The sequence below is a fragment of the Pan troglodytes genome, chromosome 6, assembly GCF_028858775.2.
Source record: "Pan troglodytes isolate AG18354 chromosome 6, NHGRI_mPanTro3-v2.0_pri, whole genome shotgun sequence".
Classification (NCBI taxonomy): domain Eukaryota; kingdom Metazoa; phylum Chordata; class Mammalia; order Primates; family Hominidae; genus Pan; species Pan troglodytes.
This window is the reverse complement of record NC_072404.2, coordinates 62,843,581-62,859,789: the sequence shown is the minus strand read 5'-3', so window position 1 is coordinate 62,859,789 and position 16,209 is coordinate 62,843,581.

Below are 16,209 nucleotides of genomic sequence, written 5' to 3'. Positions count from 1 at the left end.
TTGATGTTTCTTTTCTGTTCACGCAAGTCTGGAAGCTTTGCTACTTTCCATCAACCTTGCAATCTACTTATATTCAATTGTAAGATGGAAATCCACCATTTGAAATAACTTTAAAACTTAGTAATTCTTTTTTACTATGATCTTATCTCACAGCTCTAGAAACGATCTTTCCCTTTGCCTGTGCAGAAGTCTTATGAACATTCAAACTATGAATTTATTTGGTTGAGATTGCTAGAATACACATTATCCCCAAATGTTACTGCCCTCCTTAAAATCTTCTAACACGTTCCTATCACCCGAGCATAAATGCCAGTTTCCATCCCCAGCCCACAGTGCCCAGCACAGCCCTGCCCTCTGCCCTGACCTTAGGGTCTCCCCTCTGCTGTTACTTTCCTGCCAGACAGGCCTCTGTCACTTCCTCAAACCACACAGGCTCAGGCCTGACTCCGGGCCTTTGCCCCTGCTGTGCCCTCTGTGTGGAGTGCCATTCCCCGGCTCCCCATCGTCCTCTCAACCAGCTCAGCTCCAGCTTGCTGGTCAGGTCAACTAACACACAATGTCCTCCCCGCTAGGCCTTTGCACATGCTGTTCCCTGTGCCCGAAACACTTCCCCCCTCACCATGCGCATTCACTTTTCTAATTTCCATTCATCCTTGGAGTCTCCACTGAAATATCGCCCCCCCCGCCTGCCCCCACCACTTGGACTTAATCTTGGTTAGATTGAAAACCCCGATCTCCTGACTCCAGGAAGCTAGATGCTATCATGGCACTTGGAAGTTTCCCATTACAACGTTTTGCACACTTGTAATTATTCTATTAGGTTGGTGCAGAAGTCATTGCAGTTTTTGTCATTACTTTTAATGAATTGCAGCACCAGCTCTTCCCCGCTTTTGATTGCCATTACCTTTAATGGCAAAAACCAGAATTACTGCTGCACCAACCTAATAGAATAGTTTATATTTATTCACCCATCCTCTGTCTTCCCCTCTAGAAAGTAAGCTCCATGAGAATAGGGACCAAATCTACTCCAATCACTCCACCTTCCTTGCACATTGTCAATAATCATTTACCAACTGACTGATAGAAAAATATCTTCATTTTTGCTGGGATGAGCCACGTAACATGACACTCCCCTTTGAAAGTCAATGTCATGGACAGTTAGCATTTGCTCTTCACTCCTGCACCCGTGGCTTGGCTGGGCTTAGGCTGATCTAGTCTGGGCTTGACTCCAGGCTGAGGGTTGGAACCCTGCGTGCTCCACATGCCTCTCATCCTGCAGCCAGAGCCAATGTTCCCTGGGGCACACTCACCTCGTGGGAAAAATCAAGAGCATTAAAGGGCAGGCCTGGCAGTGCAGACACATTCCAGGCCTCTGCCTGTGCCATGTTTATGAAAATCTCATTGGCATAAGCAAGTCTTCCAGCCACGAGCAATACCTGTGGGATGGGTACGTCTCTCCATCCTCCCTCAGGCCCTGGTAAGGATGTGGATGTGTCATACTCTTACAGGGGGAGTGAAATATTGAGGCCCAACATTAAATCACCTGCAGCAAGATATGTCAGCCTCTGTGTCCCCACACTGGAATCATGCTTCACCAACAGGTTTACCTGAGCTGACTCCCCTTTGCAATGGTGCCTGCAGGTTTAGGCCAATGCTGTTCCTTGTGGAAGACAGAGAAGCCTCAATTGGCCTTCGACTGTTGGCAAGAACAAGATATTAGGTTGGTGCAAAACAACCATAACCCCCAGGTGGCCTGTGCCCAGTAAGACAGCAGAGGGGCAGGAAGAACTGTGGAAGCTCAGGGAGGCTCCCATCCCCAGCCCCTCCCTGCTTGCTCCCATCTCTGCTTTCTTGTTTTTCTTTTTTCTTTTCTTTTTTTTTTCTCGAGACAGGGTCTTACTCTGTCACCCAGGCCAGAGTGCAATGGCGTGTTCTTGGCTTACTGCAACCTCCACCTCCCAGGCTCAAGCAATCCTCCCACCTCAGCTTCCCCAGTGGCTGAGACCAAAGGCACATACTATCGCACCCAGCTAAAATTTTTTTTTTTTGTAGACACAGGATTTTGCCATGTTGCCCAGGCTGGTCTCAAACTCCTGAGCTCAAGCAATCTTCCCACCTCGACCTCCCAAAGGGCAAGGATTACACACATGAGTCACTGAGTCCACCCTGCTTTATTTTTCTTTTTTTTTTTTGAGACGGAGTCTTGCTGTTGCCCAGGCTGGAGTGCAGTGGTGCGATCTCGGCTCACTGCAGGCTCTGCCCCCCGGGGTTCACGCCATTCTCCTGCCTCAGCCTCCCAAGTAGCTGGGACCACAGGTGCCCGCCACCTCGCCCAGCTAATTTTTTGTATTTTTAGTAGAGACAGGGTTTCACTATGTTAGCCAGGATGGTCTCGATCTCCTGACCTCGTGATCCGCCTGCTTCGGCCTCCCAAAGTGCTGGGATTACAGGCGTGAGCCACCGCGCCTGGCCTGCTTTATTTTTCTTTAGAGTAACTGGAAACTTCTAATGTGCTAAGTACAAGTGTATTTTCTTTCTTTTTTGTCTTCCCTAGAATAGGAGCTTAATGTGGGCAAGTATTTTTGTTTATCTCAGTTATCACCCTATCCCCAGTGGCAGAACAGTGTCCGGCACATGAATTGAATGGTGTGTTCTAAATAAATATTTTTAGCAAATAAATAAATGAAATATCCTACAAGAGAAAGCTAGTATTTGGAACTCACCCATCAACAGAATGAAAAAGCCGAAGACCTTTAGCCTGTCACTACCTCTGAACGCACCCAACCCCACAGGAGCCAGCAGAGAAAAAACAAGAACAAAGGTGGGGAAAAGAGCGGGTGCTTCCCCCCGCAACTAAGGACTCTCGAGGCTTAGGCTGAACTTGAGCTGAAGAAAGGACTAATCTAGGAGATGGGTATGAGATAAAAGTTTAGATTTGTCTGGCCTGGATTTTGTAACACCTAAACACGAGTTATTCCATTCGTTTTTGTTCTTGTTTTTTTGAGACAGAGTCTTGCCCAGACGGGAGTGCAGTGGTGTGATCTCAGCTCACTGCAACCTCCGCCTTCCAGGTTCAAGTGATTCTCCTGCCTCAGCCTCCTGAGTAGCTGGGATTATAGGCACATGTCACCACGCCCAGCCAATTTTCTATTTTCAGTATAGACGGGGTTTCTCCATGTTGACCAGGCTGGTCTTGAACGCCTGACCTCAAGTAATCTGCCCACCTCAGCTTCCCAAAGTGCTGGGATTACAGGCGTGAGCCACCAGGCCCTGCTATATTCCTTTCATTATTAACAAATCTGTTATGATAAATCAAAGTGGCCAAAACCCTAGGGAAACTTCCCCTGATGTCATCAAGGAGCAGAGACCAGAGACCTATCAGCAGGATGGGGACTAGGGCGAGGCAGGGGAGGGAGGCATTCATCTGTGGATTATCAGGGTCCAGCAAGGGAGGCATGAAGTTTAAGGGGGCACCAAAAAATTCACTCATCAGGCTGGGCGTGGTGGCTCACACCTGTAATCCCAGCACTTTGGGAGGCTGAGGCAGGCGGATCATGAGGTCAGGAGATAGAAACCATCCTGGCTAACATGTTGAAACCCCATTTATATGAAAAATACAAAAAATTAGCCAGGTGCGGTGGTGTGAGCCTGTAGTCCCAGCTACTCGGGAGGCTGAGGCAAGAGAATCACTTGAACCCGGGAAAGAGAGGCTCCAGTGAGCCAAGATCACGCCACTGCACTCCAGCCTGAGCGACAGAGTGAGACTCCGTCTCAAAAAAAAAAAAAGAGAGAAAACAATCTCAGTTACAGGACCTCAGGCCTCCACACAGACACAATCAAGGAGTTTATTTATTTAAAACACAGCCCTGTGTAGGTGTAGGATGGGGAATGATTCTTATTTTCAATTTTATTCTCTTTCTCTGTTGCTTGGCATCTCTGGCCATGAGCCCGTCATTTCTGTAATCAGAGCACAGAATGTGGAGAGGAGAAGGACAGGCCGCCTGGCAATGTGGTCCTGTTTTGCCTGGACCAGCCTTTGTGTGAGGACCTCTGCCCAATGGGCAGATTCGGGTCCCTGAGGAAAGAGGAGGAGCCAGGTAGTGGAACATTTGAGGTGACGGCCCTTCCCCAGCTGCCCAGGGCCTGCTAGGCACCGATGGTCATTCCCAGCATGTTGGGTTGGACTTTGGGGGTCTGGTCAGGACTCTTGGGGCTATCAGGGTCTGGCAGACCCTGGTCTGGGTGTGAAGACACCTGGGGCATCTCAGACGCCCTCTCCGGCCACTCACACACCCAGCACTGAGAGGCCACAGCATGTCTGCCCACCCCCATGTTCTTGTTCACTTGGCGGCTGGCCAGTCATCGTGGACACTGACCGTAGCTCGAGGGTAGGGTCCCCAAGTTCCTGCTGGGCCAGCAATTGTGCCCCTTGTGCTGCTGTATCTTGGGGTGCCAACACGGGGTCTCCATAGGGATAGAGACAGTATCTCTGCACCAACCAGTGGGCACATAGCTGTGTTTCAGTACAAACACCAGGGCCAGCTGGACAACGCAGCCTGTGCCCAGCAGCTCTGATTTGCCTGAATCCCAGAGTTGGCATGGTGGGGTCATTCATTCCAGCCAAACCAGAGAGCACGTCCTTGGGCAGGACAAGGAGTGCTCAGAGCAGGTAAATGGAGCTCTGCAGGGAATGACATCTCCTCCGAGAAGTGAGGGCCCTGAAATCAATCCAGGGACACTCTCTGAGCACCCCCAGGGTGCACACCCAGCCTCAGGGAGCAGGGAAATGTCAGCCAGCAAAGATGGGTTTGTGCTCTGTGGATGGGCCAGAAAGAGGGGGTACAGCAAAGGAATCATAATCACAGAGGAGAAAACGGCCAGAGTCACAGCCTGCTTTGTCCCTTTCTCACTGGGTGCTGCCAGGAGTCCAGTCCAAGCCAGCAACTCCTGAGCACAGGTATCAAAATGGACTGAGACCCTCTAATCGCCTCCTGGGGTCTTGAGACAGCCTCCTACCCACCAGCCCCCACCGCGGGGCCCTGCACTGGCTTCTCCAAGAAGAAACTGGGAGGCTGAGGGGCTGACCTGCGGGGAGACCTTTCACTCAGTGCCCGAGAACCTGTTGAATGTTTAACTCATCCTTAAAAAACATGCCTGCCTCTTTGTATGTCTAACTCTCTGTAAGGAGCATGTGTTACTTTGCTGAAGAAGGAAAACATCACTCCAGACCACCTGTGCATTTAGCAAACACCAATTCCCAGCCCAGAGCAGTGGATTTGCTGCTGCAAAAAGCAAAAGCCCAAAACCCACGTGGAGCCTTCAAAGGCCGCCTGGCCCCCAGCTCACCCTTCAGAATTCACTGATGGGTGTGTTTGGGGCTGTTTCTTCTTGGTGCCTGGTGTCAGGAAAGAGAAGACACAGGGACACCAGTTGGGGGTTTAATCCCATCAGACCCAATCCTCGGTTCTCTGTGCCCCTTACGTTACCCCCATTGAGATGCCGCTGGGGCTGAATGAACCACCAGCTGCTGCCCTGAGCAGGGAGTCAGATCTGTCCTTGGTCAGACGGTTGAAGCCATGCACACCCTCTAGGGCCCTGCATGGGGGTGGGGAGTCACCCCTTGGTTTTATCTCACAGCAAGGATGACCCCTCACTGGGCACCCCAGCTCAGACCTCAAGGGAAACAGGATCTAGGGAAGATGGGTGGAAGGATGGGGCCCTGGTGGGAGGACTCACAGGGTAAGAGACCCCACCCACTCAGGCGATTCACACTCAGGGTCTTTGGGGCTCTCAGAGGAAACATTGGTTCACAGTGAACACAGGTCCAGCTATTCAGGGTCACAATTATCTGCAGCAGGCACAACCACCCACTCTCAAAAGATGAATTCAGTAAGGCAGAAACTTAAGCTCAAGATGAATTTTTATTGAAAATGATTTCTGTAATCATGTTTTATTTACCTGTATTTACAGACTAAAGTTTCAATATGGCACCTTAATTCCTTAACGAAGAGAAAGAATGTATATCTTGTGGTAATGGGGACCAGCAGCTCCATGAATCAAAGCTTTCTGTGGCTCGATCTAGTTCAGAGTCTGAGTGATACATTTAATGTGCCAGCGAAAGCCTCTGGTAAACAGGGAGCAGTGTTACAGCCAGCAGAGCCCAAGAGCTTGCCAGAGCTGATGGAGATTGAAGGGAGCAGGTTGGAGCTCCTCCTGAGGCAGAATGAGAGGAAGGCTCTCCCCATCTCCTGAGTGTCAGGCTGGACTCAAAGGGGAGAGAAAATATTTTAAATAAAACTGTCGTTGCAATAAAATGTGACAATTCTCTTCCCTCTCCTTTTTTTCTTTTCTTTTCTTTTTCCTTTTTTTTTTTTTTTTTTTTTGGACACAGGTTCTTGTTATGTCACCCACCCAGGCTGGATTACAGGGGCATGATCTTGACTCACTGCAGCCTCAATCTTCCAGGCTCAAGTAATCCTCCTGCCTCCTCAGTAGCTGAGACCACAGGCATGTGCCACATCTGTTTTTGTTTTTGTTTTTGTTTTTTTTAAGACATGAGGTCTGGCCACATTGTCCAGGCTGATCTCAAACTCCTGGGCTCAAGCAACCTGCCCACCTCTGCCTCCCAAAGTGCTGGGATTACAGGTGTCAGCCATCACACCTGGCTCCCTTCTCTTTCTATTTCACCTGACACTGTCTCTGCATCCCCATCTCTTAGCACTCTCCTGACTTCTTAGATACCCTGGCCTCATCTCTGATCTGCCTGATCTCTGGCCTTTGCACTTGCTGTTCCTCCCACCTAGTACACTGCTCCCTCAAATCACCCGTTGCAGCCCCTTCTTATCCTTCAGGACTCAGCCCACATGTCACCTCCTCAGAGAGGCCCTCCCAGACCACCCAAAATGAGACAGTAGCTCCACCCCCACGACTCTTTATCCCATATCCCAATCTGTGTCCTTTGTTGTACTTTTCACAGTCTGAATGATGTTTATGTGTTGACCTGCATGCTGTCCATCCTCATAGACTGGAACTTCCTGAGAGTGTCGTGAGATTAGACGGCTCTTACTCACCGCTGTGTCCCAGACACCAGCACAGCGGCCTGTGTTTAAAGGTGTTAAGTGACTGGACAATATTTGTTAAGTGACTGGACAGATACGGAAGTGGACGGTTACACTGACAGTTTTTACAGGGGGACGTGTTGCTTTGCCTTTGACTTGTTCCACTGTTCTCATATATAACATGGGCCTGACCAGGAAGAGGTGGTGCCTGGACATGACGAAAAACTTTCACACGATCTGTTGGACAATAAACCACATAAGTACCCCTTCTCTATCCCTTATTCTATACCTTCATGGATAAATCACTAGACCTCACGTGGGCCCAGGAATTTTGAAATATATTTTTAAACAAATTGCTAATGTAGACAGCGATCCTAAAATATAGAGAGACATATAGATAGTCGCCTGAGCCCCGCATGCTCTACTCATGACTTTGCAATCCATCCTTCGAGGAAGTCTGCAGTGAAGATGGCCCTTCAGAACTGCGATGAATTGAGTCAAGGGGCTGGATCTTTAGACCCCTGTGTTTACCACCAGTCTTTGGAGATGGAGGGACCTCAGGAAGGGTGACTGGGCAAAGCAGCTCCTGTCAGCCAGGGGCATTTTCTGGGGAGGGTCTCAGCTGTGAGCTCTCAGCAGGCAACCCCCTAGGCAGTGGGGCTGCTTGTGAAAGGCGACATGGGGGACACATCCCAGCATCTGGACCAAGCCATGAGTCTTTCTCACCCGGGCCATTGCGCAAAAGCTTCCCGACAGGCCTCCCTTCTTCCACTCTTGCCCCATTTCCCTATTTTCCACACAGCAGCCAGAGGAAGCCTGTGAAACCTAGGTCGGGTCTTGTGCTTCCTCTGCTCAGAACCCTCCATGGCTCCTACATACTCAGAGTAAAACCCCGAGCTTCATGATAACCACTGAGGCCCACAGCTTCTGTCCCCAAGGCTTCTCTGACCTCATCTCCCACTGCTCCTCTCCTCACTTGGCCGCAGCTGTGGCTCCCTCCCCGGTTTTCCTGGAACATGCCAGCACACCTGTTGCCGACTTTGTACTCATTGTTCTTTTGCCTGGAAGGCTCCACCCTCGACGTCATCCTGGCCCACAGCTTTAGCTCCTCTGGTCTTGGCTTAAATGGTGGCTTCTCAGCAGGGTCTTCCCTGACCATCTTACAGAAAATCAACAACCACCCTCCATAGGGGGCTGAACAAGGGCCCCCTATATGTGTCCACATTCAAACCCCTGGGACCTGTGTGCATGTCCATTGCAAAGGGGCTTTGCTGATGTAGTTAAGTGAAGGATCTTGAGATCGAAAGATGACTCTGGATGACCTGAGTGGGACCAGTGTAATCACAGGGGTCTTTATAAGAGTGGGGCAGGAGGGTCTGAGTCAAAGGAGCTGTAGCAACAGGGCAGATACTGGAATCATGTGCTTGAGGATGGAGGAAGGCGCCACAAACCCAGGAATATGAGGGGCTTAAAAGAAAATACAGGCCGGACCAGCACTTTGGGAGGCCGAGGCGGGTAGATCACTTGAGGTCAGGAGTTCAAGACCAGCCTGGCCAACATGGTGAAACCCTGTCTCTACTAATAATACAAAAATAATTAGCTGGACCTGGTGGTGTGCATCTGTAGTCCCAGCTACTTGGGAAGCTGAGGCAGGAGAATCACTTGAATCCAGGAGGCAGAGGCTGCAGTGAGCCAAGATTGCACCACTGCACTCCAGCCTGGGTGACAGAGCGAGAGTCCATCTCTAAAAAAAAGAAAGAGACAAAGACAGAGAGGGGAAAAAAAGGAAGGAAGGAAGGGGAAGGGAAGGGAAGGGAAAGGAAGGGAAGAGGGAAGTGGAAGGGGAAGGGGAAGGAAAGGAAGGGAAGGAGGGAGGGAGGAAAGGAGGGAGGGAAGGAGAGGGAAGGGGAGGGAGAAAGAGAGAAAGAGAGGGAGAGAAGAAAAAAGGAAAGAAAGAGGAGAGGAGGGGAGGGAAGGGGAGGAGAGGGAAGAGAAGGGAAGGGAAGGAGGGAAGGGGAATGAAAGGGAGGAGAAAGAGAAGGGAGAAAGGAAAGAAAGAAAGGAAAGGAAGAGAAGGGAAGGGAGAAAGAAAAAAAAAGAGAGAAAGAGAGAAAAAGAAAGAAAGAAGGAAAGAAACAAAGAGAAAGAAAAAAAAGAAAGAGGTGGAGGGGAGGGGAGGGAGGGAGGGAACAGAAGGGAATGGAAGGGAAGAAGGGAAGGGGAAGGAAAGGGAGGAGAAAGAGAAGGGAGAAAGAAAGAGAGGAAGGAAGGAAAGAAAGAAAGGAAAGGAAGAGAAGGGAAGGGAAGGGAGAAAGAAAGGAAGAAATGAAGAAAGGAAGGAAGGAAGGAAGGAAACACAGACACTGAAAATGCAAAGAATCCTGCCCTCAGGGCATCCAGCAGGAGCCAGCCCTGTTGACACCTCGACTTAACCCAGTGAAACTGATGGCAGACTCCTGACCTTCAGAGCTAGGAGAGAGTCCATCTGTGTTGTTTGAAGCTATCAGGTTGGTGGTGATTTGTCACAGCAACCACAGGAAGCTAACACACCCTCCCACATACCTGGGACTTCCTATCCCCAAGCCTGCTGAATGTCTCCCCGTAGCATGGATTAGCAGCTGACATTCGTACCTTTCACTGATTTGTTTATCCCTCTCCACTTACTGAATGTCTGCTCCATAAAAGCAGGAATTTTGTTTGTTGCGAGATCCCCTGCACCTAGCACAGTGCCTGGCAGATAGCAGGTGCTCAGTAAACATCCTCTGCAATGCTGCACCTGAGTCCTGAGGAGGGAGGAGGAGCAGATCCTGGGATGAGCTGGGGGCAGAGCTCCAGAGCAGCAATCCTCCCACTTCAGCCTCCCAAGTAGCTGGGGCTGCAGGGGCTGCTGGGGCTGCAGGCATGCACCAACATGCCCGGCTAATTTTTTTGTATTTTTAAGGAAGAAGTGGTTTCCCTATGTTACCCAGGCTGGTCTTGAACTCCTGGGCTCAAGCGATCCTTCCATCTCAGCCTTCCTGTGTTGGGATTACAGGTGTGACCACTGTGCCTGGCCAAAAAAGTCTTTTTTTAAATTTAAAAAAAACGCCAGACACGGTGGCTCACGCCTCTAATGCCAGCACTTTCGGAGGCCTTGTCAGGTGGATCACCTGAGGAGTAGGTGTGACTTCTACAATTGGTTTGGTGGAAATCAAATCCAAGTACTACTACAGCTGATGGACAGGGGACCAGGCCTTCTGTGATGGTGAATGATAGCATCCCCAAAAGTTAAAAATACCGAATGTGTGACAGTGCTCCTGTGACTGGTTAATAGGGTGATAGTCGGTAGTCCATTGAGATGTCTTATTTAAGGGGAACATGTGGGCAGTCTTAGTTTTATGGTCCTGAGGTAAGAACCAGATGCCAGGTATAGTTTCAGTATAGTCACCCCCAAGTATTATGGGCCTGGAGCGAGGAGGGTAACATGCCCAAGTGGGATGAGGATTTCTAGAAGGTTGGTAGATTAAGAGACCAAAATTTGGTAGGAGATATCCATGTTGGGAGGGTGGTTTTGACTGAAATGTGCTATGTCCAATGAACAAATGAATGTACTATGTAATATTAAGCATTTTGAGTACTGGTCGATATCCATGTGGAACTAGTTCTATATGTAAGTGTAGTATTATGTACGATAGTTAAGGAATTGCTAATACTTGCTTATATTCATGTGGAGCAAGTTTGTAATGTCATATAATCTGAGAATATACTGTGTACAATCAAGCATTGATAGTGCTATATATTCATGGAGACTAGCAATAACGCACAAAGTACATAAAAGTATTAATGTATTAGTGCTGATGGTCAGTACTTACATAGTAGTTAAAATGCGCGCCAAAAAGAATACAGAGAATAGTTTAATTAGAATCTCGGCTTTGGGTGTTGATGGTGAAGTGGGAATGCTTTTTCTCTGAGTTGTCCTAGGGAGGGGACTCTCCATTTCTGCTTTACAAGACTGGTGTATTGGATTATACTACAAGGGCAGTTTCATTTAAGTAGTTTATTTTCGATTAGGGTGGTGAGTGGTATGAGAACAAGAATAATAGAGAAATATATCATAGATGCTATCTGTCCGATGGTAATAAAAGGATGTTCAACTGGCTGTCCTCCGATTCATGTGAGTGTGAATAGGTCGGTGACTAAGATTCAGAACAGATACTGACTTAATGGGCGGAATATGATGCTTTGTTGTTTGCCATGTGTGGAGGGCAGGAATAACTGCTAGAATGAGAATGGATAATCGAAGGGCCAGTACGCCTCCTAGTTTATTGGGGATGGATCATAAGATTGCGTATGCAAATAAAAAGTATCACTGTGGTTTAATGTGGGGCAGGGTATTTAGGGGGTTGACTAAGGTGTAATGATGTGGGTCACTCAGGAGGTCAGGCGAAAACAGTACTAGAATTATTAAAAGGAGGAGGAGAAAAATTAAACCTAGAATATCTTTGGTTGTATAGTAAGGGTGGAAGGTGATTTTGTCAGAATGTGATGAAATTCCTGAAGGATTTTTAGACCCTGTTTCGTGTAGGAATAAAAGGTGGAGAAGTGTTAGGGCTATTATGGTGAAAGGTAAGATGAAGTGGAAGGCGAAGAATCGTGTAAGAGTGGCTTTGTCAACCGGAAATCCACCTCCAATTCATTGGACAAGGTCAGTTCCAATATATGGGAAGGCTGATAGTAGGTTTGTGATTACGGTAGCGCCTCAGAATGATATTTGGCCTCATGGAGGCACATAGCCTGTAAATGCTGTTGCTGTGGTTGTGAGTAGGAGGATAATGCCACTATGTCAGATTTCTAAATATATGAATGACCCATAATATAAGCCTCCGCCAACGTGTAGGAAGAGGCAGATGAAGAATGTTGAAGAGCCATTAGTGTGAAAATAGTGGACTCTTCAGCTGTAGTCCACATCTCGGTTAATATAGGCGACTGAAGAGAAAGCAAATGAGGTGTCTGGTGTGTAGTGTATGGCCAGAAATAACCCTGTGAGGATCTGGAGGATTAAGCAGGTACCAAGAAGTGAGCCGAAGTTTCATCATATAGAGATATTAGATGGTGCAGGGAGATCAATAAATGAGTAACTAATGATTTTTATTAGTGGGTTTGTTTTACATGTAATGGTCATTAGTGTTCTTGAAGTACAATGATGGTTTTTCATATCATTAGTCATGGCTATAACCCATGTGGGAATAATGACATATGCTTTACTCTTATTAAGTGTTCTTTTGTTATGGGATTTGTAGGTTTTTCTTCTAAACCTTCTCCTATTTATGGGGGTTTAGGGTTAATTCTTAGTGGTGCTGTAGGTTGTGTTGTGTTGAATTATGGTGGGGCTTTTATGGGATTAATAGTCTTTTTTATTTATTTGGGGGGATGATGGTTGTTTTTGGATATACTGCGGTGATGGCTATTGAGGAATACCCTGAGGCATGAGGATCAAGTATTGAGGTTTTAGGAACTTTAGTACTGGGGCTACCAATAGAGTTGTTGTTACTTTGATGAATGGTGAGTATGATTGGGTGGTCATCATAGTTAATTTTATTAGTGTGGGAAGTTGAATAATTTTTGAGGGTGAGGGGCCAGGGTTGATTTGTGAGGATTCTCCGGGTGCTGGTGGTTTATATAAGTATGGGTGTTGATTGGTGGTAGTTGCTGGTTGAACACTGTTTGTTTGTATTTATGTTGCAGTTGAAAACTTGGGGTAATAGATTAGATAATTAAGAGTAAAATTAAAAAGGGTGGAATAAAAAAAGAAATAAAATTTAATTAGGCCTTTTTGAATAGTTATGGTAATGGAGGCTGTGATTTGGGTCTGTGAAATTGTCTTTGGTATGAACTTTTCTAGTCAAGTTAGATCTAGCAGAAGTGATGCCAGGTTTTGGCTTGTAGATAGGTTTGAGTGAGGGGTTGTACGATGAATTGTGATTGAGTAGAATCCTAATATATGGGAGAAGTTGAATGTTTGTAATGGATATGTTATCTTAAGATTATTAGTTATAAAACTAAGTTCCATTGCCAGTAAGAGTCCTAGGATGGTTACACCCAAGGCTGTAAGTTTTAGTTGTTTGGGGGGATGAAGTTAGGGATAATGCTGTTGGTGATGAGAAACCCAGGGAAGATACTGCTGACTATAAAGCATTTAATTGGGTTTATTAGGGAAGGGTTATTTTCGTCAATGCTGATTAGGGTTGGGAAGTGGGGTTGTCCTATTAGAGCAAAGAAAATAATTTGGATACTATAGACTCTTGTTAGGGAGGTGGCAATAAGAGTAGTAGAGAGGGCTCAGGCTTTGGTATATGATGTGTTTGCAGTTGTGATAATGAGATCTTTAGAATAAAAGCCTGTGAGGAAAGGCATAGCCGTAAGTGCTAGGCTGCCAATAATAAGGGAGGAGGAAGTAAGGGGTAAAGTCTTAAATAGTCCTCCTGTTTTTCAGGTATCTTGTTCATCGTTGAGGTTATGGGTGATGGATCCTGAACATATAAATAATATAGCTTTAGAAAAGGCATGGGTGCAGATATGTAGGAATGCTAGGTGTGCTTGATTAATGCCAGTTGTGACTATTATAAGGCCTAGTTGACTTGAGGTGGATAACGCTACGATTTTGTTGATCACATTTTGTGTTAGAGCACAAATTGCTGTAAATAAGGTGGCAATAGCCCCTAAACACAGTGTAAGGGTTTGGAATAATATACTATTTTCTATTAAAAGGTGGAAGTGGATAAGCAGGAAAACTGCTACAACTATAGTGCTAGAGTGGAGTACGGCTGAGGCTGGGGTTGGGCCTTCCATGGTGGAAGGAAGTCAGGGGTGGAGGCCAAATTGAGCTGACTTTCTCGCTGCTGCTAAGAGAAGGCCAATTAATGGAAGAAGGTCGGGGGAAGGATTTAGGATAAATGCTTGTTGAGGTTCTTATGTATTGCAGGATGAGAGGAATCATGCTATAGCTAAAATGAAGCCAATATCGCCAATGTGGTTATATAGAATTGCTTGGAGGGCTGCTGTATTAGCATCTGCTCGGCCATGTCATCAGCCAATCAGTAAAAAAAGACATAATTCCTATGCCTTCTTATCTGACAAGAAGTTGAAAAAGGTTGTGAAAAAAGGTTGGTGGTAACTAGAATATTGTGGTGAGGAAAATAAATATTTGAAAAATTGATTAATGTTGGGATCTGATTTTATATACCATATTGAGAATTCGCTAATAGATCAGGTGACAAATAGTGCTACTGGGATAAATTTTATGGAGAAGTAGTCTAGTTTGAAGCTTAGTGAGAGATTAAGGTTTGGATTGTTATTCCATATCAGTTTGAGAAGATGGCTTCTTGGTCTATATACACAAACATTGTGGGAATGAAGCTAATGGTGAAGGTGCATACAGTAGATATTTTTATGTGATATGGATATGAGTTCTTGTGAGAGTTGATTAATGTAGTGATTGTAAGGTTAAGGAGATTAAATTTATAGTAATGGGAAAATACATGATTATTACTTGTATTTGGAGTTGCACCAATATTTTTGGTTCCTGAGACCAATGGATAGCTCTTATCCTCTACAACTTGAGAAAGCCATGTTGTTAGGCATGGGGGCATGAGTTAGCAGTTCTTGCATACTTTCTCAGTAAATAAGAAATTGCAGACTTCTATTACTAAACCCACAATCTAATGTTTTGATTAAACTATACTTACAGGGTATAAAACCTATAATAATCTTAGGGTTTAGGGATAATAGGAGAATAGGTGCAAGGTGTGTAAGTATTAGCACCTTTTCTTGTGTGGAGGAAGGTTTAATACTGTTAATGTAATATGTAAGTGTTCCTTGTGTTGTGATAAGCACGTATAGGGAATAAAGGGCTGTGATTAATATATTAGTCCTATAAGCATAATGATGATGTTTGATCAGGAGAAGGAAGCCACCATTACAAAGAGTTCTCCTATTAGATTAGCGGTGGGGGGTAAGGCAAGGTTAGTAAGGTTTGCTATAAGTCATCAAAAGGCTGTTAGTGGGAGTAGTGTTTGAAGACCTTAAAAGAGTAATATGATTCGGCTATGGATTCACTCATAGTTTGAATCTGCTAGGCAGAATAGTAAGGTTGAAGTAAGTCCATGGGCAATTATGAGGGTAATTGCACCGGTAAAGCTTCAGGGAGTTTGAATGAGGATAGCCTTAATAACAAGTGCTGTATGACTTACAGAGTAATATGCAATAAGTGATTTTAGATCAGTTTGTCATAGACAAATAGAGCTTATCATAACTATCCCTCATAAGGATAACATGTGGAAGGGGTAAGGTGTATATTCTGTCAGGGGGCTGAGGATAAGGGTAACCCGTATTATGCCATAGCTGCCTGGTTTTAGGAGAACTGCTGCAAGTACTATTGAGCCTGCAATAGGGGCATGTACATGGGCTTTAGGAAGTCATAGGTGAAGTCCATGTAGGGGTATTTTTACTATAAAACCCATAATACATGTTAATCATACAAGGTTATTGGATCAGGAAATTAATAGTTCTTGGGTGTTAAATATTATTATTATCGTGTTCAGTGAACCGAGGTATTTTGAGTATATAAATAAGTATAGTAAGCAGGGGGAAGAGATCCCACTAGTGTATAAGATAAGAAATACGAGCTTGCATTGAGGCGTTCTGGTTGGTTACCTCAGGGGGTGATAATAATTAAGGTAGGGATAAGTGTAGCTTCAAAGAGAATATAAAATATAATTAGTTCTGTGGCTGTCAATTCCATAATTAAAGAAAATTGTAGGGAAACCAATATGGAAATAATAGAGCTTTTTCCATGGGGGTGACTCATTGGAGAGGTGGTACTGGCTTGCTATAATTCTAAGAGCTAGTAGTCAGGCTGTTAAGATTAGAAGGGGTGATGTCAGCATATCAGAAGAGAAAGTTAATGAGAAGTTGAATAGATTGTCATTAAATTGATTAAAAAATAATAGGGCAATGAAGCTGATGATTAGGCTGTGAATAGTCATATTGATTCAGATTATAGAGTTTTTAGAGAGTCATTTCATTGGTAGCAGTGTAATTATTGGAATAATAATAATTTTTAGCATTGAAGTAAATTTAGGTTATGTACATAGTCTAGGCCATACATGTTGGA